Raw genomic sequence first — 25,412 nt, 5'->3', positions numbered from 1 at the left:
GAGAGGGAGGGGGGCGCCCGGCGCTGCTGCCGCCCCCGACGGAGCCCCGGTCCTTGCCGGCGGGGGGCGGGGGGTGGGGTGGCGGTGCTCCCGGGCGCGACCCGGGCTGTGAGGAACAATAGTGCGGATGAACGGGGACAGCCGGCGACATCCAGGGGCAATGCCTTTAGCCATCGAGCCAACGGGGCGGGGGAAGGAGGCGCTGAAGGCAGGGACGCCTGGTGTCCGGTGCGCGCGGAGATGCGGGGCTTCGGGGGCAGCGGGCGTGCCTGATGACAGTCATGCAAGGAGTGTGTGTGCGCGTGTGTGTGTGAAAGGTACAGCCAAGGGGATGGGGGCGGTGGACTGAAGGTGTCGGAGAATGACATTTCCAGGAATCCCCGCTAGGCTCGCTCATCCCTTGGCCGACTCTCCCGGAGACAAGAGCGCGGCGGTGGCAGCGGCGAGGTGGGCAGGATGCACTTGGTGTGTGCGCGGAGAGAGGCAGCGGGATAGGTGCGGATTTGTAAAACCCCATGTGTGTAAGTGTGTGGATGTGTGGGTACTCGTGTGATTGCCTCCGCGGCTCTCCTCCCTGAGCTCCAAACCCAGAGATGCGCGGGTGCCCTGACTCGCCGCCACCCGCTGTCTGTGGGACAGTGTCTGGTCTTGTGGCCCTGCAACTCCGAGTACAGTCTGTGTTCTGCTCTTCCGTGTGCATGGGATTCTCACTTCCCCTTTCTCTGGCTTCTTGACGCGGGGATGTGGAAGTGGGCATGTGGCTTCGGGCGCATAGCAGGGAAATAGGATCATGGTTACCCCTTCTGGGCTTGTTAGCCTCCCTGGATTTGAAGGCAGCCTCCACCCTGTGGGACCTCTCTCCTCAGCCCCTGTTCTGTAAGGGTCGTGGATGCCCTGACTCTGCAGTTTCTATTGTTTATCGCTTGTCTGACCTGAAGGAGATGGGGGGTCTTTCATGGCCACATTCGCCTCTCTGTCCCCCACAACTTTGAATGTCAACTAGACCTTCTCCGTCCACATTCCAACAGTGGAAACCTTAGGGCTGAAGAATGGTTGATCTTTATGTTGGTTCTAGAATGAGCTCTGGAGGTGTGTATAGAGAGAAGGGGTCAGGGGGAGTATTTGAAGAGAAGAGAAAGATCGTACAGAGAAATGTTTCGTACGGTTGGTCAGCGTCACACAGGCAGGGCGTTTTCCGAAGGAATAGGGATACTTTATTTCTGCTGCTGGTGTCACCCACTCTTCCAGCTCTCACAATGGCTAGGTGGTCCATATATCATTCACGACCCGAAATCTCCTAAGACCCCTGGTGATGGGGTCCTGGTTTGGTAAAGTCTGCTTTCCTAGCCAATGTAGTCTGCTAACAGAGAATTTGAAAAATGTCAGGCTGGCAGTAAGTCACCCAGTGGGAGCCAGGACACGGAATTGCATCCAGAGTCTATGGCTGTTTAATTGTCTCTGCGCGATAAAGATAGGCTTGTGTGGGGCTGGGTAGAGATAGGGAGATAGCATATTCCTGTGTGTGTCCACTGCAGTTTGACTCCCCGGTGCCTGTATTTCTCCTGCGGTATTTGTAGGAATTCATGCATCTCTGCGCTTAATATCTTGGTGCTTCTTTATTAAAATGTTGTGTGAGAAGATTCGCCTGCTTAGAACATATTTAAACTACAACACCTTAAATTCTGCTGCATTGCTGTCAGAATCCAAACTAGCGGCCCCAATCCTCTTTGAAAAGCCTGTAGCAGTCATGGCTATATAAGTAAATATATACCACGTTGGCCTCCGAGGGTTCTCTTTTTCTTTTTTAAAAAAATTCGGTTTTGTTTTGCCAAAGCCTGAATGATACTGCTGTTACATTGAAAATAATAAAACTAGTGCTGTGCATGTATGTTTTTTTTTTCTTCCTATGTATCTTCTCTTAATTAATGATGATACATGGAGCAGGTGCTCTTGAAACTGTAAACATTAAATTTCCCCATGTCCTTCAGTCAAGCCTTCTAAAATGTTAGTGTGACTTTATTGGATCCCCTCCAAGATTTAAGGATAGATTTATAAAAATGGATTTTGAACCTTAGTTTTACTCCCTATTAGTTCTGCCAGTGTCTTTCTGGGAAAAGTACTTATGGAATTTAAAAGGCGTTCAAAGAGGTTCTGTTTCTTTCTTTCTTTTTAAAATTTTCTTTATGCTTGCAAGCAAAAGCCAGACATATAAAGGTCTTATGGGAAAGTTAAAGGGTATTAGAAATTGACAAGGTAAATACACTGTTTAGAAGAAGAATAATTATAAACAACATAGTCGATGACTCAGGAATTAGTGATTTCCTTTCTAGTGTAAATGAGATGATTTAAAAAATACAGTGCCTGGCTTTTCCAAAGATTGGACTCGTAAATTTAATAGTACAGCTTAACTTCTATAATTCAGTCTGGTAAACAGTTGTACCTTTTGTTTTGTGTGGATGCATCTTCTTCACTTAAAGGGCCATTAGTGCTTTTTTTTCCCCCCCTATTATTGAGTTTCTTAAAGAAGTTCGTTTTTCAGAAAACTTGGAAGTAAAAGACATTTGAAAATTGGCCTGTGCAGCTGAAAGGAATAAACTATGGTACCATGGGGAGATGAGATTTATATCCTACAAGGAAAAAGTAATTGTGGCTAAAATTGAGAGAATTTCAAGGACTAGAAGCCAAAGTTAACCCTTTGGGTTAAACTCATTAACTCACAAATATTTAACTGCGTACTACCTCTCAGTCTCCGTGTGCCTTGGATGAGTTTGGGAGATTGAGAGGGCCAGAGATGTGAAAAATAAGAAGACTTAGACCCTGCTCAGAGGAAGTTCATGGTATGGAAATCTGGGAGATAGGGCGTACCTGTAACTAACTATAAAAATGGTGTGAAATGGCTACCTTGCCAAAAAGCTATATTCCTTCAATGCTGTGGATATTCATAAGATGTAACAATGACTGGGTGCCTGGGTGGCTCAGTGGGTAAAAGCCTCTGCCTTTGGCTCAGGTCATGGTCCCAGGGTCCTGGGATCGAGCCCCACATCGGGCTCTCTGCTCAGTAAGGAGCCTGTTTCCCCCTTTCTCTCTGCCTGCCTCTCTGCCTACTTGTGATCTCTGTCTGTCAAATAAATAAATTAAAAAAAAAAAAGATGTAACAATGACTTCCACTGGAAGAGCTGGAGAATGTTACGTGAAAGAGGTAGCATTTGAGCTGACACTGAGACAAGTGGTGTTTGGGCTGGCTGGGAACGGAAGGCATCCTAGAGGAATGAGTAGCAGAGACTTGGTGATGGGAAGGTGGGGGCTTGCCCAAAGAATGGTGTGCTTTGGCTGAGGCACACAGAATGCCAAGGGATGTAATGAGAGGTCAGGGGAGAAAGATAGGTTGTTCAAGGTTATGGAACAGCTTGGGTACGGATTTCATTCAGTAAGCACCAGGGAGCCATGGGAGGTTTCTGAGGAAGAGTGTTGACAGGATCAGAACTCTGCAGTAACCCTGTAGCATTGTGTTGGACATAATGCAATGAGAAAAGACTGGTTGTAAGGAGACCAGTTAGAGTCTATCCTCAAATTAGGGGTAAGAGGAAATGAGACAGCAGGAGTGGAGAGGAAGAATGTGAACGCTGAGCAGGAAAGTCAGAAGTCATTGTTGGGCACAGCTGAGACAGTGGTTGGGTCGTTGTCAGAGAGAGGTTCAGAGGAGGATGAGGAAGAGGAGAAAGGAAAGAGGTTTCGTCCTGGACAGGACAGATTCATCCAAGTGAAGGGACTAGAATACAGGTGTAGGTTTTCTGGAGAGAAGTCAGAGCTACAAAGAGAATTGTGAGTCATCTACTTAGGAGTGATTTTGATGCCTCAGGAATGGCTAGTGAAGAAAATGGAGTGAAACAAAGCAAAAGATAAGGGTAAGGATCCTTGGGGCATGTCTGTATGTTGGAGGGGAGAGAGAAAGAAGAGGGTAAGAACAATATTAAACAAAGGGCAGCTGGAGCAGAATGGTGCCAGTCATATGGTGCCACGGAAGCGGGAAAGGTGAGGGAGCCACCACCATCCACATCTCATCATACAGCACATCCCAAAGGCTGAGGGTACAGCGAAGGAAAAGCCACTGGATTGGATTCCTGGCTTTCCTAAAGTATTTTTGAGGCAAACAGTGGTGGCCGCCAGGCTGCCAGGTGTTAAAGAGTCAGAGGCTGGGCGCCTGGGTGACTCAGTCTGTTAAGCATCTGCCTTCACCGCAGGTCATGATCCCAGGGTCCTGGATCGAGCCCCACATCGGGATCCTCCTTGCCCAGTAAGGAGCCTGTTTCTCCCTCTGCCTGCTGCCCCTGCTTGTGCTCACTCACTCTCTCTCTGACAAATAAATAAATAAAATCCTTCTAAAAAAGTTTTAAAGAAGAGTCAGGGGTGATGCATATGGAAAGTGTGGAAAGACACACTTCCTTTTAAATAAATTGGATGGCAAAGGAGGAAGGAATCTGATGCATCCAAGAAGTGGCGTACTATAGAGAAAGTGATGTTTTTAGCTTAAGAAGACTTGAGCCTACTTTATCGCCAGAGAAGAATCCACAGAGAGGAAGAGAGATTGAAAATGTGTGAGAGAGTCTAAGCGGACAGAATGGAATCCTCAAGAAGATGGGAGAATCCTGGGGAAGGCAGGAGAAGGACTCTCGAGACAGAAGCCTGGGGGTTTTGAGGTGGAAAGAGAATCGTTGGACCGTCATCTTCTAAGTAAAGTCAAAGGACAGGTGGGCAGATTGAGACCATAGTAGAATAATGAAGTCTTGGAGTGCGCCTTGTGGAAAGGTAGCGGTGAGTCAGTTGGGGGAACAAAGGTTACCACCTAGCTACGAAGGCCTGAACGTCTAGTGAAACCAATAAACCCTATTTAAGCAGAGCTTGACAACTACTTACATAATTTTTGTAATAGAGCGCATTTAATGTCGTTAAATATAGTGGTTCCTCTTTCCCTTAAACTCAATGAAAAGAGAAAAATGTTTACCTTTAAAATTAGCTGAATAAAGACCTCCACCTGAAGTATTTCCCGTGACTTTTCTCTCTGAGGGACTGCTGACTTAAATCAATAAAGCGTATAGTAAAATAATGGGGGAAAAATTGTTTTCAAAAAGATGAGCTTTCTCTATCTATAACAGCAGGATATGGCTTTACAAGGAAGTGTGAAGTCGATTTTTCAAAAGAAAAATCAAATATAGCACCTCACCAACACCATACTCATCATAAGGACTCAATAAATATTTGTCACATGAATACATGAATAAATATTTTTTTTTTGTAAGCAAGGTAGAGTATCCAAGATCTGAAATATGGGGATTTCTTTCTTATTTACACCATGGACATTGAATGAGTTGCATTCCATGGTCCATACAGATTTATGGTAGAATTAAAACAATTTTATTTATTCATACCTGCAACATATGTTGAAGCTTAACAACAACAAAAAAATTTTTTTTTAAACAAAACTGTTTTTTCACAAAATAATCGTGTATCCTTTAGATCCTTGAGCTGTGGGGCTTTCATGATTCCAGATGAGTTTATAGCATTTCGACTGTGGTGAGTGATGATTTTGAAGTCCTCCGATGAAATCATTTATTCATTCCTTCAGCAAGCATTCACCAAGCGCCTCCTCGAGACCAGACACTCTTCTAGGTATAAGGGATACAGCAAAGGGGAAGAAGTCCCTCCTTTTCACCGACTTCTTAGCAGGAAGAGAACAAATAAGCAAATATATATCATGTCAGGGGGCGACAAGTGCCGAGAAGAATAAAGCAGAGAAGACCATAGGGCGTGATAATGTAGAGGGTGCTGTTATTTTCATAGAGGGTGTTCAGGGAAGGCCTTGAGCAGAGAGAGCTTAATGGGAGGTGAAGGAATGAGCTGCACAGACATTTAGGGGAAGGGCCTTGGAGCCAAAGAGAGCATCGAGAGCTCGAGGCCTGAGGTGGGAATGCGCTTGGCGTGATCGAGGAACATCAGGGAGGCCTCCTGGCTCTCCTTGCTTCACCAGGCCACGCCCTGTCTTCCCAATGGGTGGAGTGGTCAAGTGTCCCTTGAGGGACACTTAAGGACAATGTGATGCTTTGCCTTTCAATATTTAACCAGTTGCCCATAGGCCTCACCAGCTACCATGTTTGGGCTGACCTGCGTGTGAATCAGTGCTGAGTTTGTAAAAAGGTGGATGTCCTCCAGCAAACCTTTAAGGTTGGAAAAACTTGAAAACTGGCTCTCTTGGGGCCATGATAAAATCCTAGTCAGCTGGAAGCTGTCCCTCTCCCGGAACGGCCACATGGCCCTTCCGTAGTCTGAATCTTCTTTAGTTATAGGGTTTCTTTCCTCCCTCCATGTTTCTTGCCCCATTCTCAAGTCTACAGTCCTTGAATATGTTTTGTCCACCTGGGCACACCCTACAGCCCACAGAAAAATGTCTGTGCATCAGTAAGGGGTCATCGAGTCCTTATGGAAAGGAATGGATGAGACGTTGCCAGAGACGTAAGTCAGGGAGGTGTAAAGCCCGTTCACCTTGACTTTTGTAGACAGCTGGTTTTCAAAAAGGACGAAACCACCACAGGAGGCTGACGTAGTTTGTGCGTGCAGGGCCTGGGATAAGGACTTGGGCGCAGGTAGATTTTGAGGGGAGGTGATCCCAAGAAGCAAGAAGCAGGCTCTGGAGGCACGGGAGAAATCCCTTGGGTGGATAAGCAGAAGGCAGGGTGGGCTAGAGGTGGGAGTCTGTCAGCTCGTTTGGGGGGTGTCCTGGCGGAGCTGGGGGTGGGGGCGCGGGGCCGGGAGGGGGGGGGACACGAGGCCTCACATCCTCCTTTCCACATGGAACAGTGATCACATAAAGAATTTTTTAAACACGTAAGCATGGTTGGAAAGCAGCTATTGGTGTTTAATTGAGGGATTTTAATATATTGGGAGAGTGAACCCTAGTTCACTCCCAGCCCAGCTCGGAGGACCCTCGGTTACCTGGGAGGCAGATTACCGTATATGCCCATGTATAAGGTACCTACAGTTATAAGATGGTTCCCAATGTTCCAATGAGACGTTTTTTAAAGAGCCTTTACATCAGCTTGAAAACGCACATTGGGAGATACAGATGAAGGGTGAGATGTCTGCTTGTATTTAATTTATTAATTTGCTCGCGTATATTTAAAACCACATTATATAAAATTAGTAATTTAGAAAATACGACATCCTTCCTTCTCCCCTCCTATTGTAATGAAATCACTTATTCAAATCTTCCATGTGTTTCTTTGACTTGAGTCTTTTTCATTATTGGGCCACATTTGGCATATTTCTATCTAACTGGTTTGAAATAAAGCACTTCTCAACTGACACCGACACTACAAACTGTCCCAAGTCACTGCGTGTCCATTTAGATAACAGAAGAACAGTTGTTTTTTTCCCTTTCTTCTGCTGGGTGTATATTCACGGTCTCCACAACCCAGCACCTCTGAATGGCTTGGATAAGGACATCCAATACAGGCAACGGTGAAGGAATATTTTTTTTTTTTTAAGATTTTATTTATTTGAGACACAGAGAGAGAGAGCAAGCACAAGCAGGGAGGAGGGGCAGGGGCAGGGGTAGAAGCAGGCTTTCCACTGAGCAGGGAACCTGACATAGGGCTTAATCCCAGGACGCTGGGATCATGACCTGAGTGGAAGGCAGAGGCCTAACTGAGCCACCCAGGTGCCCCAACTGTGAAGGAATGTTTATTTAAATTGGTATTAAAATCTTGGCCTCCTTTGTGCATGTTTGCATGCCTCCGTCCTGTCATTCTTTTTCAGCCACGTGAAGTCCAGAAGCATCCCTCTCCAGTACCAATGGCGATTATTTCAGGCTATCTCCCCCAAGACTGTTCTCAAGAAACCTCTGAAACCTACACTTCCTTTTCATGAAATCTTCAGACTTAATGGAAAAACATGTTTTTTACCTGGTCTCTCCCTTTAAAATCCATTGTCATCCCACCCAGCATTAATGAATTGCTTGATTTAGGCTCCTGTGATCTTGGAGATAATGGGCTCTTTGCTTTGCCTATTCTCAAGAAAGGAATTGAGGGAACAGCCTCAGGAGATGGGAGCTTTCTCTGGAGTCAAACATAAGGGGACTTCCCTTTTCCAAAGTCTGATTTTGGGTAGCGGTAAACCCATCCCAGTCCACTAAATGTATTCTCCAGCCCCTCCTCTCCTACTCCATGGTGAATTCACTAATGTGAAAAATACCGCAATCATTTATTTTATAAAGGTGTTGCTTCGTTATCATTCTGAACAATATAATCATTTATATTTCTGATTTCTGATAAATTCTCTATCTTGAGATCAATTCTGTATTCATTAACAGGTACACCTTATTTTAAAGAGGAGGTGTACTTGACAAGTTCTGCACGTATTTTTCCCCATAAATTGTAGCGGGTTTTAAATGCAGAGGAAGAGTTTGTCAATGAAAGAAATTCCACTCAGCAGGAATAATTAAGCACTTAATGTGGCTGTTGAGTGAATTAGGATTCTTACACTGAACTTTCCTAACCTGGATCTCCCCTGCTTCGGTGGCTTTAAAAATTTTGGGACCATGATCCCTAGTGAAAAATACAGTTTCCACCAGAGCCCAGCAATATAGGTGAGTGAATATAAACACACAGGCGTGTGTGCGTGCACACACAAACACATCACTGGAAGAGAAGTTTCACTCAAGAGTACTTGTCCTTTATAACGTGTAATACACTCCGATATTTTCTGTTTTGTTCTGTTCTGTTCCATATGGTTGGCAGCCCATTAAACTGATTTCAGCACTAATGGGCTCTGACACGCAGTTCAAAAAACACTGTTCTGTTGTATTGTATCCATCAACAAGAGTGCTTATTTTCTTACGGTGTGAAATAATTTCATGTCGGAAGGTTGGGTTTTTTAAAAATGTGTTTCAGATCATTAGCATATTTGGATATTGGGTGGTGTGTGTTTGTATAATGTCATAGTAGTCCTAAAGGGAAACTTTATTGTTTAGTAAATATTTTATTTCTGAAAGAAGGAATTATTCGTGTGGGAACTGGAAAGCAGAGTCAGATGAATGGATCCATTCTCAAATCTGGTGGCTTTCCTGGGCTGTGCAGACCACGCCCTGTCACTGGGCCCTGACCTCACCATTGGACTGATTACTCACTGGCCTGCCTAATCTCTCTGTACAATTCTCCCCCCCCCTCCTCCCTTCCTGCCGCTTACAAACAGCAGCCCCCAGGCCCCGGAAGTTCAATTACTTAGTTCTCAATTGCAACCAAATATATTTCCTCCCTGATGTGAAAACAGTTTTACACCCAGTTCTCTTCCAAATAACTTGAAAGTACAAGAATTTTTTTGTCCCCTGAGCTAATACCTAGGGGAGTCTTGTCCTAAAGGAGCTAGAATTTGTTCCACAGGTGGAATGTTTCCATAGTGTTAGGTAGTAGGAAAGTCTAACCTACTCTTACACTCAGGTATGAATGCCTCCTTTATGGCTCTCTAGTGTTCTGATAGGAGTACATATCATTCATTGTTTTAAATGTTCCACAGCTTCCCCATCCAGTGACTGAAAATAATAAGGTAACATTACACCTGCAACGTGCCAGGCATTGTGCTGAGCAGTCCATAGCTAACTCATCTGCTTCTCGTAATGATCTCATTTACTCTTTACAACCTCATCAGGAGGGGGTTTATGCAGCAGAGAGGGCTCTGAGGCTCCCAGAGGTCCTGCCAGTGATTACGGGGCAGGACAAGGGCACTCACGTCGGGCTCCAGGGACACATACCATCTGAGGCTACTTCTGCCCTACAAAAACGTGTAAACCAATGAGAAAAGCTGTATTCCGATAGAACTTTATTTCTGGAGACTGAAATTTGAATTTCATATCTCTTCTACATGTCACAAAATTTTGGTACCTTTCTTCCTTTTTTTTTTTTTTTTAACCATCTAAAAATATAAACCACTCCCAGCTCTCAGGTAGTAGTACAACAGCAGACAGTAAGCTGGAACTTGGTTTTCTGACTCCTGGGCCCAGATAGTTCCTGCTCAGTCTTCTTTGTCCTGGGGCCCAGCTACTCACCCAGCTGGCCTCCCTTATTTATGATGCCCTTGTCCCACATGGTGTGTGTCTGTGTGTGTGCACGCACGCACGCACGCGTGCGTGTACGTGTGTGCGTGTATGTGCGCGCTGCTCTTGCAGTGAGGGCTTCTCTCTACTCTCAGCACCATGAGACAGTTGTGATTTGGTACTGCCATCAGTTAACCCCCAATATTGAACTAGTCTCTGGATTGGGCCAAGCCTCAGTATCTCCAGCCGTAAAAAAGTGGAATGATGAAACCTGCCTTTCCTATCTCTTCTCACATAGGACGGCTGGGAGGGTCAAATGAGGTATAAAAAGGTACAGAAAAGTAAGGTAGATGCATCACTTCCTTCATCGTGACCTTGAGCAGAAGTGATGTCTCCCTCCTCTAAACGAGGAGTGGGCAAGCATTTCCAGTCTAGAGCCATATAGGAGGTAGGTTCTGCAGGCCAGACAGGTCTCTGTCACAGCTTCTCAGCTCTGCCGCTGTAGTGCAAAAGCAGCGACAGCCAACATGGAAACCAAAGAGCGTGGCCCTTTGCCAATAAAACTTTATTCGTCTTTGCCGAAACTTGAATTTCATATCACTTTCACATGTCACAAAATTTGGATTCCTCTTTTGATTTTTTTTTTTTTTTGACCATCTAAAAATGTAAAGAACCTCTCCCATCTCTCAGGCAGTCCAAAAACAGGTGGTGGGCTGGATTTGTCCCATGGAACCTAGTTTGCTGACCCCTGGAATAAATTCTACTTGTTAGCAAGCAACCATGGTTCACTTTGGATGACAGCAATGCGTGCCCCCTTTATTCCAACTCTCTCTTGCCCTTCTAAAATACACATATGCCCACCCACATTTGTCCCCACCTGCTTTGGCCCTGGGAAGGGTAATAGCATATAGATAGCATGCACGGAAACACACACATAGGAAGTATACGCTCAGTACGTGTTTGTTGAATAAATGGGGAAGAGCAAATCTTGCTTTTCTCTGTATCTTATTTTTCTAACTTTAACAGAAATTCCACCTATTCTCTAGTAAACTTTTGGGAATGACTGAGTCAACTTTTGTAATTAAATTTTGGGAGCTTTAAACTTCATGGCTTGATGTCCCTTCCCCCTGCCCCCTGCCATTAACTATAGAAGGAAAAGAATGTCAGGGAAGAAAGAAGGGGGAAACAGTCAAAACAAAAATCCACATTTCAGCAAAAAAAGGGGCTTATTGGAGAATAATGAGAGTGGCCAAATATTTAGCTTTGGTCCCTGGGGCTTCCTATCACTCTAGGAGCTCCGAAGGCTGCCAGCTGCCCTGCTTTTTGCTGTGCTTTCCCAAAAATTTCACTTGGGGGCCAGAACTCTGTGCGTTTGGCTATAAACCAAGAGGACCCCGCAGAATGTGCTTTATCTCTTCATCTGTATGTCCCCAACATGCGTCAAGGCATCACACACATCTCTGAATGGCAAAGCCTGGAACGTGGCTCCTCTTTTATTTTTGGACAAGTATAGGCCCAAAAGTAAAATAATTAAGAGATATATACGTTTACATTTTTCTTCTCAAAGTGAGATGGACAGAAACTGGGTGGTGGGGTTATAGCCGCATGTACATGTGCGTTATTTAACCACATGATGATGAATATGTTACTCTGTGTTCTATCATGAAGAAATTATATATGTGTGTGTGTTTAAGGGGTGGGAAGAAAGGAATAGTCTAGAAAATTGGAACTGGAATTATTTATAGCATGTACCCTTTAATAACATTTGTTAAGGAAAGGAGCAGTTAGGTCAGCTTTCGAATAAGCACTTTTTGAGCGTGCCAAAATATATTAATTATCTGTAATCCGGGAAAAAGCTCCATGACCGGTGTAAAACACATTATAAAGTGTGCTTTCAGGTTGGCGTAGACGGCCCCTGCTCTAAAAGACGCCGTCTAGCCTGGAAGACAGAATGTTAAGCTGGTGTCAGAAGTATACATGACATTCGGTCATGTGAGGCCTTCGAAGCCTGTTTGGGGAAGAACAAAGGCGGAGGGGTTCAGGCTTTCGTTTTCTATTGTGTCTGAGCTGCTCTGGGTGAGACACAACATAGGGCTTGCTGGCTCTCTAAAGACTGTTTCCAATATGACCCTTAGTGGGTGGAGGCAGAGGGGATGGGAGGGGCGGTGGGCGGCAGGTGGCTTACCAGAGAGCCACAAGGTGGTGGGGAGCTCATTACCTGTCCATCTGCAGTTTCTTGTACAGAAGGAGGCTCCCCTTGATGAAGTCTGTGAAGACTGTGCTTACGAAGGCAGAGGATGACCGTTTTGTTCCTCATGTTATTTGCACAGTGAATCTTACCTGCTCTTCTGAGTGTAATTTTTCCTGTCTTAGACACAGACACCCCCTCCTCTATCTGTCTTCCCCTTGAGCAATTACAGGGGGGCTGGTTACGTCTCATGGCTTATGGGGACAGCTCCCTTCCACGCTGGAGGTTTCCAACAAATATCTGGTTATCATTGATTGTCCATTCGTATGCAGGCTACGACACTGAAGCTGGCCAGAGGTCTGTATTCGCTGGTTAGTTTTGTAGAGGTCTTAGACTGGGCTCCCTTAGAGCAGACACTGAGAAGAGGGAATCTCCAAATCCCAGTCTTCTTCCTGGGGAGTGGCTCCTGGCTCCTGGTAGTGTGTGTGTGTGTGGCATGGAGCAGAGGTCCGGGGTCTGTCTATTACAGTGAATCCCCTGTTTCTAGAGCCTTCTCCACCCCCATCTTCTGCTAGGATTCTGCAGTCCATTGATTCCAAAGAAATTTGGATCTTCTCATTTCCATTCTCTTTGTGGATTTATAACTTATCTATGCCTCTCTCCTCATTTTGGTGGGCTCCTGAGAGGAAAAGGATGAAAATCTACGTGGTCAAGCTGCCACCTTTAACCAGAAACTACTCAAAGCAAAAGCCAAAGTAGAATCTTTGAATGAAGCAAGCGCACATGCGTATGCACACACTTGAACATCGACGGTACTGCAACCTCTTGGAAATAGGCCAATCATTGGTAATTAGCCAATGCAAGTCTTATCTAGCAAAGTGCTATATTAGCTAAAAGCAGTAGTTATAATCTGTTATAACCATTAGTTGGATCATGTGAGCCAGGGGCTGTTACTGATATCTTTGGGCTAAGCTTGGGGATGTCTGTCTTCCCCAACATTTTCAGGTAGTAACCTAGACACAGGTCAGTAAACAGATGTCCCCTGAACTATGCTTCCCTTATCACATCAGAGTTAATCTTAGCCATTATTGAGTAGTAAATCGGAACCTAAGTGAAACTTTGGCAGTCTCCAAAAACACCATCTTGTTGTTCAAGGAATCTTGAATTAAAGCAGCTGCCCTCTGTGTGGGACAAGTTTACGGCAGGCTAGGCTCAGTACCGTGCAGACAGCAACCATCTCTCACGTTCTTCTGGCATGACTCCTTCCTGTGCACCGAACAGACTTGCCTTTTCTTCCTTATTGGAAGAAAATCTTGGGCTGGTCCCTTAGATTTCCCAAGTACTCTTAAGTGGTGAAAAGTTAAATCCGATCTGTTAATCCCATGATACAGTCCTGGGTGATAATAAAAATTCTAAACTCCAACCTAAGTTTTGATTTTTAAAAGTTGGAATATAACTTGAACATAAGTGAAGAACAGAAATCCCCAGTGGAGTGTGTGTGATTTTCGCACATCTGAAAACCCATGTAACTGGCTCAAGACACAGAACATGTCAGGCCCCTCCCCCAGTCAATATCAGGTAACCACTACTTTGACCTTTAGCCCCATAAAGCAACTTGACCTGTCTCTGCAGGTGTGGAGCTGCCCAGTCATATGGTCGGTGCGTGTTTGGGTTTAGAGACATCGGGTGAACAGTTTTCCACAGTGGTTGCACCAGTGCCTGCCCCCCGCCCCCAGAGATTGTTTACGGGAGTTGTAGATGTTCCTCACCCTCGTGGGCACCTGCGTCATACCCTTTGGTTAGCCTTGGCCGTTCTGGGAAGTGTGCAGGGGCGTTGGGCATGTCCAGTTTTAAACTTCACCTCCTCCAGCTCGAGCCAGCTGCTTCTGTGGAGCCCGCGTTATGACCACAGGAAACACACGCCTGTTCCCCTTACAGTAGAAGTGCCTTGTGCACTAAACACAATGCCTTCTCTTTACCCTGCCTGCTCTGACGAGCCTTAGATCTCTCATGGCGAGAGCCGGCCCCTGGCACCCGGCTCCCACAGACTCCCGCGGGCCTGCGCCAGGCTCGTGGAGTTTCTTGTGAAGCCTTCTTCGCTGGGTGGGATCCTCAGCTGGGGCTGCCATAACGAAACACCACAGGCTGAGGAGCTTAACCAACAGAAATTTGTTTTCTTATGGTTCTGCAGACTGGAAAGTCCAAGACCCACGTGTCAGAAGGTTTGGTTTCTTCTGAGGGAGGCCTTGCTCCTTGACTTGCCGATGTCCACCTTCTGGCTGTGTCCTGTCACGGTCCCTTCTTGTCAGAGCACCTCTTCATGTGTCTTCCTGTTCTCACGAGAACATCAGTCAGACTGGATTAGAGCCCCACCTCATTTAACCTTAATTACCTCTTTAGAGACCCTGTCTCCAAATACCGTTACATTAAGGATTAGGGTTTCAACCTTTGGATTGGTGGGTGTGGGGGGGCGGTTTACAGTTTCAGCCGTTATTCTCGTGTGTGTGTGTCTGTCAGTTCTCCAGAAACATGAGGGGACAGTGAACTTTGTTAAATCAAAGTACAATCAGTCATGATTGAACGTACTAGTTGGGAAGACTTTTTTGAATGATATAAGTAAAACACGTGCAATGAAGAGCATAAACTACCCATCCCTTCAGTGTACAGCTTGAGGACTTTTACATATATACACCCTACCACCCAAACTGGAATGTAGACCATCGCCAGCACCCCTTAGATTTCAGAATACTCCTTCGCAGTCTCTGTCTGTTCTTCCTCCCCAGGGGTAACCACTATTATGGCTTCTATCACCACTTACCAGGTTTGATGATTCTTGAACTTCCTATGAAGAAAATCACATAATACCCCTTAAATTCCGATTCTTTTATTTGGCGTATTATCTGTGAGATAAACCCATGTTATTATATACATTGGTAGTTCGTCCTCATTGCTGGAGAATGTGCAGTAGTATAAATGCACAACAATTTGTGTATCCATTCTGTTGATAGACATCTGGGCTACTTACAGTTTTTGGCTATCATGAGCTAAGCTGCCATGACATTCCTGTATATGTCTGTCTTCCTTCATTCATATTTCTTGGTGTTTGCTTGAGAGTGGAATTCCTTGGCCATAGGGTAGGTATGTGTCTAGTTGGAAACATTTTAATTGAATTTTTATAATAAGTCTTTCTGTTTGGTTTAGTTTCAACAGCTACCCTTCACAACTCAAGTATGGATGTGGGCATACATGCTTCCCTTTAATGTGGCAATTTGTTTTGTTGACTTTTTTTTTCTGATTAATTTTATTGTTGAGCTCAGTTCGCTGAATGTGATTTTGTTACTTTTTATATCGAAGGTAAACGAGGCATATGGTTGTGAATTCACTGGATACTGAACAGGTTATTCATGCATATTTGAGGAATGTTTTTGTCACACTCTGTTAAGAAGCCAACAACCATCTACTAACAGGCATATTACTTTTTTTTTATCTGAATCAACAAGGTTATGCATTCAGAATACTTTTCATTAAAAATAGTTTCTTGTATAACAAAATAAGCCAGTGCATATCTTAATTTTTAAAATCTTAGTTTTAAGCCTTAGCTGAGTCCTGTTCTAACCAAAATATATCAATTTTAGCTAGAATACTATAAAGCAGCTTTTAAAAAACACTCAATAATAACAAAATGGCAAACATTTATGTACTGCTCACTTATAAGTAATGTCAGACATTGCTCAAAGCACTTGACATACATTAACTCATTTAATCCTCATCAACACTAGAAGGTATGCTATTAGGGTCTCCATTTTACAGATGAGGCCACTGAGGCACAGAGAGGTCAAGACTCTTGGCCAGGATCACACAGCCAGTAGGTCCCCAGAGTTCAGAATCTGTGCACGCATAACCATGAAACCACACGGCCTTTTCTTTTCTTTCTTTCTTTCTTTCTTTTTTTTTCTTTACCACACTGTCTTTTAACTCACTCTCACCCTTCTGTTTATTCATGGGGGTGGAGACTGTGGGAAAGAGCCTTCTGCTTTCTCAATTTCTAGACAGTTTCTCAGTTTAGATGGAAGCTAGAGCAGTTAAAATCTTTATTATTACTTTGATTCCAGGAATCAGATGAAAAAGAATGCCACCTACTATCGCTATCTTTAAAGAGCCCGCGATGCAATACCTCCCTTCCCCCTTTTTAAGTCCTGAGGTCATAGCAGGGAGAGCTGCTGGTGGCCTGGATGTTCCTACAGATACTCCGAGGTCCGGGAAATCTAACCTTACATGGGATGAGGATGATCCTGAGTGAGATAGGCCTTCACCGCTGTGGTCAGAACACTAACTCCTTACTCCGCAGTCACCCTTGGCCCACATTTGCTGTGCGTGGACACGGTCCCAACCCTGCACACGACCCAAACAGAACCAAGCACAGAACACAGGTGCTCACACAAAGCACACACGTCATCGCTATTGTTAAACCGGCAAGTGCTAGGACGGAAAGGTGAGGGTGCTTGCCTGTGACAAGGAGGGGACCCCTGTCAGGGTCACTCAAGAAGGACTTCCCTGTGTGAGGAAGTAGCCGAGGACGTAAGAGGAAGTAACTCCAGGCAGAAAGGAGAGGCTGGACCCCGGCCCTGGGAAGGGAGGCGGTGTCTGGAGGGGACAGTGGGAGGTCAGCGGGCTGGGGATGTTGCCAGGGCCAGGTCAGGCAGGAGCTCCAGGCTGCCCTTTAGTCTGAGGATAATAAGAAGCCAGTTCAGTGTTTCAGATAAAGCAAAGAGGCGATCAGATTTGTGCTTTTCTGACGGTAGATTGGAAAGAGGCCAAGAGGGAAAAGCACATTTGTAAATATTTTGCACAATGGAAGGTGATTCCCATTAGAGCACATTCCAGAACTCCACATGGAAGGTGGTGATTTGGAAGCGGCTGGTGGAAGAGCAGGGAGCAAAAGACGGATGAGAGGTGTTTATCGGGTGACGTCATCAGGGCTTGGGGACGCCCTGGGAGGTGAGAAAGTAACAGGCATCGCTGGCTGCCTCCCAGGGTTGGTTTGTGCTGCTGGAGGGATGGGGTTTTCAGGCACGGAAATCAGGGCTGTAAGATGAAAGATGACTCAGTTGGGAGGGTGGGCGGGGAGTGAGGAAGGCCCGGACCAGGACGCTTCTGGGAGGCCTCCAGGTGGGGGGTGGGGTGTGTGCTTCGATAAGGAAGCCCAGAACTTGAAGGAGAGGTCTGGACTAGAGAAAATGCTAATCAAGCATCATATCTTTAGAAATTAGATTCAGAGGGCACCTGGGTGGCTCAGTTGGTTAAGCGTCTGCCTTTGGCCCAGGTCATGATCCTGGGACCCTGGGATCAAGCCCCATGCCAGGGTTCCTGCTCAGCGGGGAGTCTGCTTCTCCGTCTCCCTCCCCCGGCTAGGGCTCTGTTTCTGTCTCTCTCTCTCTCAAATACATCACATAAATCTTGAGGAAAAAAAAAAAGAAATTAGATTCACTAATCCACAGGGATGCCTTGAGCTTTGGTAGATCAAGTGCTTTAGAAAGGCAGCATGGAGAAGGAGTCAGGCGGAGCGTCAGGAGTTAGACCAGTCGAATTGTCCTTTCTTAAAGCTCAGACCTTCTCCGAACTACATCTGGAGCCCTAAAACCACAGAGCTCTACGATAGCATGGGTGGTTCATGCTCTTAAGTGGAAAACCTGTCTACGGTTTAGAAAAAATTTTTGGCCACTGTGAAATGGACAGATAGGTTGGAAGGAAAAATGGCTGAGCGGATAGGGTTTACGGGTGTCTAAGTATTTGACCAGTTTGTCTTTAAAATAGGTAAGCAGTTTGTACAAACTGTTTATAAACATGGTTACCTATAAATTTGGCTAGTAGTAAGGTTTAAAGTATCAGCTGTGAATGACTGGAAAAGTTACTTTGACGTCCTGGGTTTTAGGTATCTTAGGGCAGCTTATTCAAGTGTCCTTTGTAAGTTTATCATGACGTTAAACCCATGCTCGTATTCTGACCCAGCCTCTGGTATCCTTTTGTTCCTAACCACGTCCTCATCTCCCTACACATTTCCCTGGAGAACATTGCTCTTGGTGAGAAATGGTGAGGCCGAGGGTCTAGTGGGTAGACAGTGAGTAACCAGCATAAAGGGTTAATGACCATGATGTTCACTTTCCTGGCAGGTGACACGATAAACAGAAGCATCAAGGAAACTTCCAGCTCTGGCCAAGTGCCAGAGGGTTGCTGCAAGATCCAGGCCCACATTGGGGCCAGCCGCGTGGCCCGGGCTGGCATCCACGGCCCAAGCTCACCAGCCACACAGTGCTGGCCTCGAGGCGCTGTCTCTGTTACACTTGTGGCCCTCCCCGCAGAGAGCCCAGCACCGAACCCCTGCTCACAGCCTGGCCATTCTATTCAGAAGGACACGAGCTAACATGGGTCATTTTGCACCTTGGACTTGATTTCCTAGAAACCAATGTTGTCAGAAACATTTTACCTGGAGATTTTTAGACACTCAGTATTATTATTCCGTTCTTACGTATTGCCGGGTGCTCAAGTCTTTGTATTTTTTGTAGCACACTACAGCCAACTTTTAAGGCTTGATTGTTTGAGGTTTGCTTTTCTGTGTAATGACACACATAAACGGTTTCTTTCATGACCTTGAGTTTAATTTAAGAATAAATCCGAGGAAAATAGTGTGAGGAAACCCAAGAGAGAGGTAATTGGCTTTGGTTATTGTCTCCCCAGAAACCTGTCAGATAGAGATTATGGGAGTTGGACTGGCTCTCGGACTGTGGTCTCTTGCCTGATCCGGCTACTTTGCAAAATGTTGATAAACTCTTGGGGAGGTGGGTGTGTTTTTATAGCTTGATTTTAAGAGTAACGATTTATGAAACTTAGATACTTTATCTAAGAGCAGCAAGGAATAATAAACTAGCCGAGGTAGAACTGCAGATCTGAGGTTCCATGATTTGCTTCCTTTTCATTCACTTTGTGAAGGAAAAGGTTAAGATCAATAGATAAACTTTCTAGACTTGAACAGTGCCTGCTTTCTGAACAAAAAGAGTCATAATCCCATTAAAATGTCTTGCTGCTAATGAAACCTCAGGCCTCGGCTTCAGATATTTTCTGTTTCTATTTTCATCAACGTGTGATGACACAGGTTTTATACCACGTTCCTAACGCACGGAAACCTGTTGAGGGGTTCTGATATTAAGTACTGATGCATTTCATGACAAAGCAGTGGGGTGAGTGGCTTTGGGCCCCGTTTATCAGGGGCCACATGTGTTCTCCCCAGTGATGGGCCAATGAGACAGGCCTTCCGCCACAACTGTGTTTCCCCATGTCCGGGGACTTGGGCTGAGAGGGCACTTCGAGGAGAAACAGTGTCCCTCACGGGTCCCTGGGTGCCTGGGCGTGTCTGGAGCTGCTGAATCCCAGCCCCCAACGCCCCTCCCAGCTCTGGAAGCAGGGAGAGACAAATGGAGCTCTGTTACTGATAGAGCCAGCTGGAAAGGGCGCCTCGGGTGTGCGGTGCTCTAGGATAGGCTCCCGCGCTCCGCTAGGACACAGTAGGGCAGCGCCTGCCTGGGAAGCCACCTGTAGGCGGAGAGCGGTCCACAGTGCAGCCCGCTGTGGGCAGGCAGAGGTGGGAGAGAGGAAGGCCTGACGCCGGCCATGCTCTGGACTTCCTCCCAGCATTCCCGTCACCCCACGACGAGGGGGGAATGTTGGGGTCGGGCCGGAAAGGCGAGGACGTCACTGCCTAGGAATCCCTCATGGGAACATCAGAACAAGGGAAGGAAGTTGTTCCTAAAACATTTGACAGCCACGGAAGGTAGCAATCGTCATACCTGCACAAAAAAACAAAAACAAAAACCAGACGGATTTCTGTATGTTCTATAGTAACGTTCTATCACGTAAGAATTATGATAGAAAACTTATTAACTATATATAAGCAAAATGAAGGATATCAACATCACTCATTACCCTACTAGCTTGAGATAATGACCGCTAAGATGACGGTATAATCTTTTCCTGGGTGTGTAACCAAAAATACTGCATACGTGCTGTTTTTCATCCTTTCTCTTTCCATTTAGCACTATCCTAAGTTTTAATAAATCTAGAAAGCTTATAAATAAATCTGGGAGCTTATCAAAATAAGACGTTTCCTATTTTCAGCTTGCTTATGTGCTAGAGGGCTGGCTTTCAGCTGGTTGTAAGAGTAGTGAGTGGATATACACCTGTTGGGTTTAAAGCACAAGAGAGCAGAAGCAGTGGGTCAGGATTCTTAGACGCAAGCGACAGAAAGTCATGCTGGCTGACCAAGCTGGAAAGAGTTACCCGAAGCATTTAGCTCTCAGAATTGCTGGGAGAAGTGGGAGCTGGGATGAGGGCTGAGCTTCCTGGAACAGCACCCAAAAACCAAGCCTCGGAACCGGTCTGGCAAGAAAATGCCTTCTCTTCTGAGCGCTCCATGATGGGCCGCTTCCGCATCGGGACCTTAACAGCCCCTGACGCTTCCCCTGTGCCCGGTGCTCAGACTTCCAGCCTCTGCCACCGCTGGGGACACAGTGGCCTCCCCTTCCCCTGTCACACCACCAGTTCGTGAGTCCGCCTCTGTGCTCCTTTGCCTGGTCGGCAGAGTCCCGGTCCCAGTCCGTTTCTCTAGCTGCACGGGAAACCGGGCGAGCAGGTATCTCCATTTGTGTCTCCTGTTTGGAGGGGCTGTCTTGCCCGCCTTACCTGGAGGTGTGAAATGTGAACTCCCACCAAGCCCAGGACAAAACTCAGTGAGCAGGGAGCCAAAGGGAGGAAAGGTGTTTTTGCAAGCGCCGTGTTGGTGTGAGTCCTTGCTTTAATCGATGTTTGTGGATAACTGACCGACTGTCTATCACAATCAGGGCCGAAAAATTGACTTCAATCCCCTTGGCTCACGTGGCTGGCACAAATCAAGGCTCTCTTACCTGCCTATCTTACAGGTCAGTCAGGATCAGATAAGATGCTTTGTAAACAATGAAGAGCTTAGAACCCCTAGTTATTCAGCCCCTCACCCAAGTTCTTTTTACTGCCTTTGCAGCCCAGCCTCCATCTGAAACTGTTCCCTGGAGGATCACCGTCTCCCTCTAGTTCCATCGTACATAGACTTCTGGTCACCTGCCAGTTGTGTGGATTCTTTCTGCACCTGGTGCTGTGTTATTCGCTGGGGCCCCCTTTCCAGAGCCCTGTTCAGACCCATGTCCTCACCCATCCCAGACCATCACAGACCATCACAGACATTGGCATTCTCCTTATTGCAAACAGGCGTCTTCCTAAATAACAGCTCTTATTAGCTACCCTAGCTCAGAAGCCATCAGTGGCTCCCTGCTACTCAGGGAATAAAGTCAGCTTCACCATTAGGACCCTGGCTCTCTATCCAGCATCATGTCACAGTTCTCAACAGGCACCCCCCAGCTGCCTCTACTCAGACTGAACACTTGTTGTTTCCCAAACGCAACCAACCCCATTCTGTTTTGTTGTTTTTTTTTTTTTAAGATTTTATTTTTATTTATTCGACAGAGAGAGATCACAAGGAGGCAGAGAGGCAGGCAGAGAGAGAGGAGGAAGCAGGCTCCCCGCTGAGCAGAGAGCCCGATGTGGGACTCGATCCCAGGACCCTGAGATCATGACCTGAGCCGAAGGCAGCGGCTTAACCCACTGAGCCACCCAGGCGCCCATCCCCATTCTGTTTTATTTGAATCTTCTCTCTCTCTCTCTCTCTTTTTTTGGTCAGTCTTGACAGATACCTATCTCACAGAACCTTTTGAAAGAATTACCTTTTGGCTTTGTTAATTTTTTTTAACCTTGTTTTTGTAGTTTTCTTGTTTTGTCTTGCTTTGTTTGTGTAATTTTCTAGTTTATTGATTTCTATCTTATTTTCTGCTTTTGGTTAATTTGCACATGCTTTCCCCCCCTTCTAACTCTTTAATTTGAATGCTGAGCTCATTTATTTTTAAATTTTGTTATGTGGTAAATTTGTTTAAAGCCCCAATTCCTCCAAATACTGTTTTAACCACACCTACGTATTTTTACACGTAATGTTCACACTCTAATTCAGTTTTAAATCTTTCTCCTCTGCATCCTTCAAGGCCTTTTACATATACTGCCTCCTTTCTGATACCTGTTTCGTCACACATTATCATCTCTCATTCTACCCTTCTTGACTTTGAGATTTTTTTCTTTCTTAGTACCCTCTTATAATCTGGCTTTTAGTTATCTGTGTGGATTTAAAAAAATTTATTTCCAGCTGTATAAATTAGTTTTTTATTTTAATTCAAGTATAGTTAATAGACAGTGTTATATTAGTTTCAGGTGTCCGATATGGTAATTCACCAATTCCATAAATCACCTGGTGCTTATTATAATTGCACTCTTAATCCCCATCACCTATTGCCCTCATGCCCCCACCCAACTCCCCTCTGGTAACCATCAGATTGTTCTCTATAATTAAGAATCTGTTTCTTGGTTTGTCTCTTTCTCTCTTGTTCCCTTTTGCTCATTGTTTTGTTTCTTAAATTTCGCATATGAGTGAAATCATATGGTATTCATTTTTCTCTGATTATTTTCACTTAGTGTAATGCTTTCTACTTCCATCTGTGTTGCTGCAAATGGCAAGATTTCATTCTTTTTTTATGGCTGAGTAATATCCCATGGTATGTATACATATGTGTATGTGTGTGTGTGTGTGCACGCATGTGTGTGTGTGTATATGAGTGTATATTTATGTATATATAGCTCCCCCACATTTTCTTAATCCATTAATCTATTGATGGACATTTGGGCTGCCTCCCTAATTTGGCTATTATAAATACCTCTATGGATGTTTTAATCTCTGCACTGAACAGTGTGTCCCTTGGCAGTGTCTAAGGACTGTGTATTGTTTACCTCTTCTGGCTCCAACCCCCAGTGTATGCAACAATGCTATGTACCCACTATTAAATTGTCTGGAACAAAGGTTTTTTAATTTTTCACACCTATCTACTAAATGATCAATCATTAAATCTCAGTCTACAAGTCCTTGTTAAGCTTCTTTTATTTATAGGTCCCTGTGCTGTCCTTGAGTGTGTTTAAAGAAGCTTAAACTCTTGGGGTGCCATGTTGGAAAGAGACATGGCTGAGTTGCAAGAGAAGAACAGCATCGCTGGGCCTTTGGAAATAGAGCTCTCTAGTAAGAGCATTTGGGTCTTATGAGTTTCCCTAAAGCCAAATTGAAACTGCCAGAATGTAATTAAATAGTTCATAGGAATTGAGTCACATCTTCTATTGAGAACTAATAACAGAATTTGGGGGGAATGGGAACAAAAAACTGGTATCAACCTTGAAAAACTATAAAATGCCATAGACATGGTAGGGCATACCCGCCATGGTATATTACCACAGGGGATAAATGGACTGTCATAATGGTCACTGAATTAAAACACGCCTGTGAAACAACATTTTATTTAACAAATATTTATGGAACATTTACGCTGTGTGTGATACTGAGAGTCTTGGTGATACAATAGGGGACATAACAGTCTCACTCTCATGAAGCTTTCATTCTAGTGGAGAAACATATAAATTAACAAATAGATATGTATCATCATGTCAAGTTCTTATACTACTCAAGGACAAATAGAGCAGAGTAATGGCAAAGAATGTGACATAGGTGTTGGTGTTTTCAATAGGGCAGTCAGGGAAGGCCTGACCATTTGAGCAAAGACCTGAGGAAGTGCAGGAGCCAGCCTTGTCAGTGATTATGGGAAGAGCCTTCTAAAAGCACTGAGGCAGTGGCATGGTTGGACTCCTTTGAAATCATAAAAAGATAAGAGATAATAGTATTAGCTTAGTATTAGCTCAGGTAGGGCCTCAGGTAGGCCAGGAGGCTGATCATTACTACCCCACTCTATATCTCTCTTGAAGAGTGTTGTCATATAAGCCAGCCCCTCCCTGCTCACAGGACATTGGGCCTTAGGGCATGAGCTCTGTATTGGTAGCCAAACAGACCTCAAGACGAATCGATCCAATTCTTTCTCCTGAAAATTTGGGTGTAAGACTTTATAAAGTGATGAGGCCAGGCAGGTCTGGGCCAGATTGTTTGGCTCTTGTTTCCAGAACAAAAAAGAGAGAGAGAGAAAGAGAAGAAGCGTGAGGTAGATATGACAGAAAAGAAATGGATATAAGAGGCCATTGGATCTCGAAGAGTAGAGGCGTGCCAATTCTTGTCTCTGACTTTCCTAGAGTACAGCAGCTGTACTCCATTTTAAAAAGTTGTAAAATATCCATGTCCTTGTTCATAAATCCATGTATACTTAGGCCAGCTCAAGTGAGCTCCTTTTTCTTTCAAATCAGTGGTCACCGAGTCAGACAGTTTTATCCCTCATGAGGTATGGAAGAGGTACAGAAGAGGGGCTGTCATGTTGACGCTGAGGAAGGCAAGGTCACTGGGACTGGACAGGTAAAGGAAGACCTCCTAGGAGGGCCACCAGCCTCAACAAATACAATAGCTGTTGGCACCTAGGGATGTATTTCTCGTTTCATAGTGCTTACTTCACAACCAACTGTTACCCTTCTCTTAAAAATTACAATTTATAATTAGAACTGTATGTATATAATTGTAATATACACACATAATATTCATCTTTGTACTATGTGCAGTTTGATGAGTTTTGACAAATGTATACAGTTTTGTGACCTTCACCGTAAGTCAAGATCCATGATTTATGTCACCCCCCAAAAGTTCCCTTATACCCCTTTGCAGTCAATGCCCTCCCGTCAGCCTCAGCCCTTGACAACCACCGATCTGTTTTCCATCCCTCTAGTTTTGCTGTTTTGAAGACTGTCATACAAAGGGAATCCTACGCTATATAAAATTTTATATCTTGTTTCTTTTACTTGGCATAATACAGTTGATATTAATCCATATTGCTGCATGGATGAGTAGTTCATTTTTATTACAGTTTTATTTTTTATTTATTTTTAATTTTTAAAAAATAGGCTCCATGCCCAGTGTGGAGCCCAACACAGTGCTTGAATTGACAACCCTGAGATCAAGACCTTAGGTGAGATCAAGAATTGCACACTTAGCCGACTGAGCCACCCAGGAACTCCATCACTTTTTAAATTTTTATCCCAATA

The 25,412-nt window shown here is 44.9% G+C and overlaps 1 protein-coding gene across 4 annotated transcripts in view; it reads left to right on the top strand.

Annotated features, from left to right (window-relative positions):
• The window catches only part of APBA1 (amyloid beta precursor protein binding family A member 1), a 193,574-nt gene that overhangs the window by 235 nt on the left and 167,927 nt on the right, over nt 1-25,412 (top strand). The window lies entirely within an intron of this gene.

The sequence above is a fragment of the Mustela putorius genome, unplaced genomic scaffold (genome assembly GCF_011764305.1).
Source record: "Mustela putorius furo isolate JIRA1106 unplaced genomic scaffold, ASM1176430v1.1 tig00003854_pilon_pilon_pilon, whole genome shotgun sequence".
NCBI classification, from domain to species: Eukaryota; Metazoa; Chordata; class Mammalia; order Carnivora; family Mustelidae; genus Mustela; species Mustela putorius.
The sequence above is the reverse complement of the archived record's forward strand: the minus strand, read 5'-3'. Positions and strand labels throughout refer to the sequence as shown.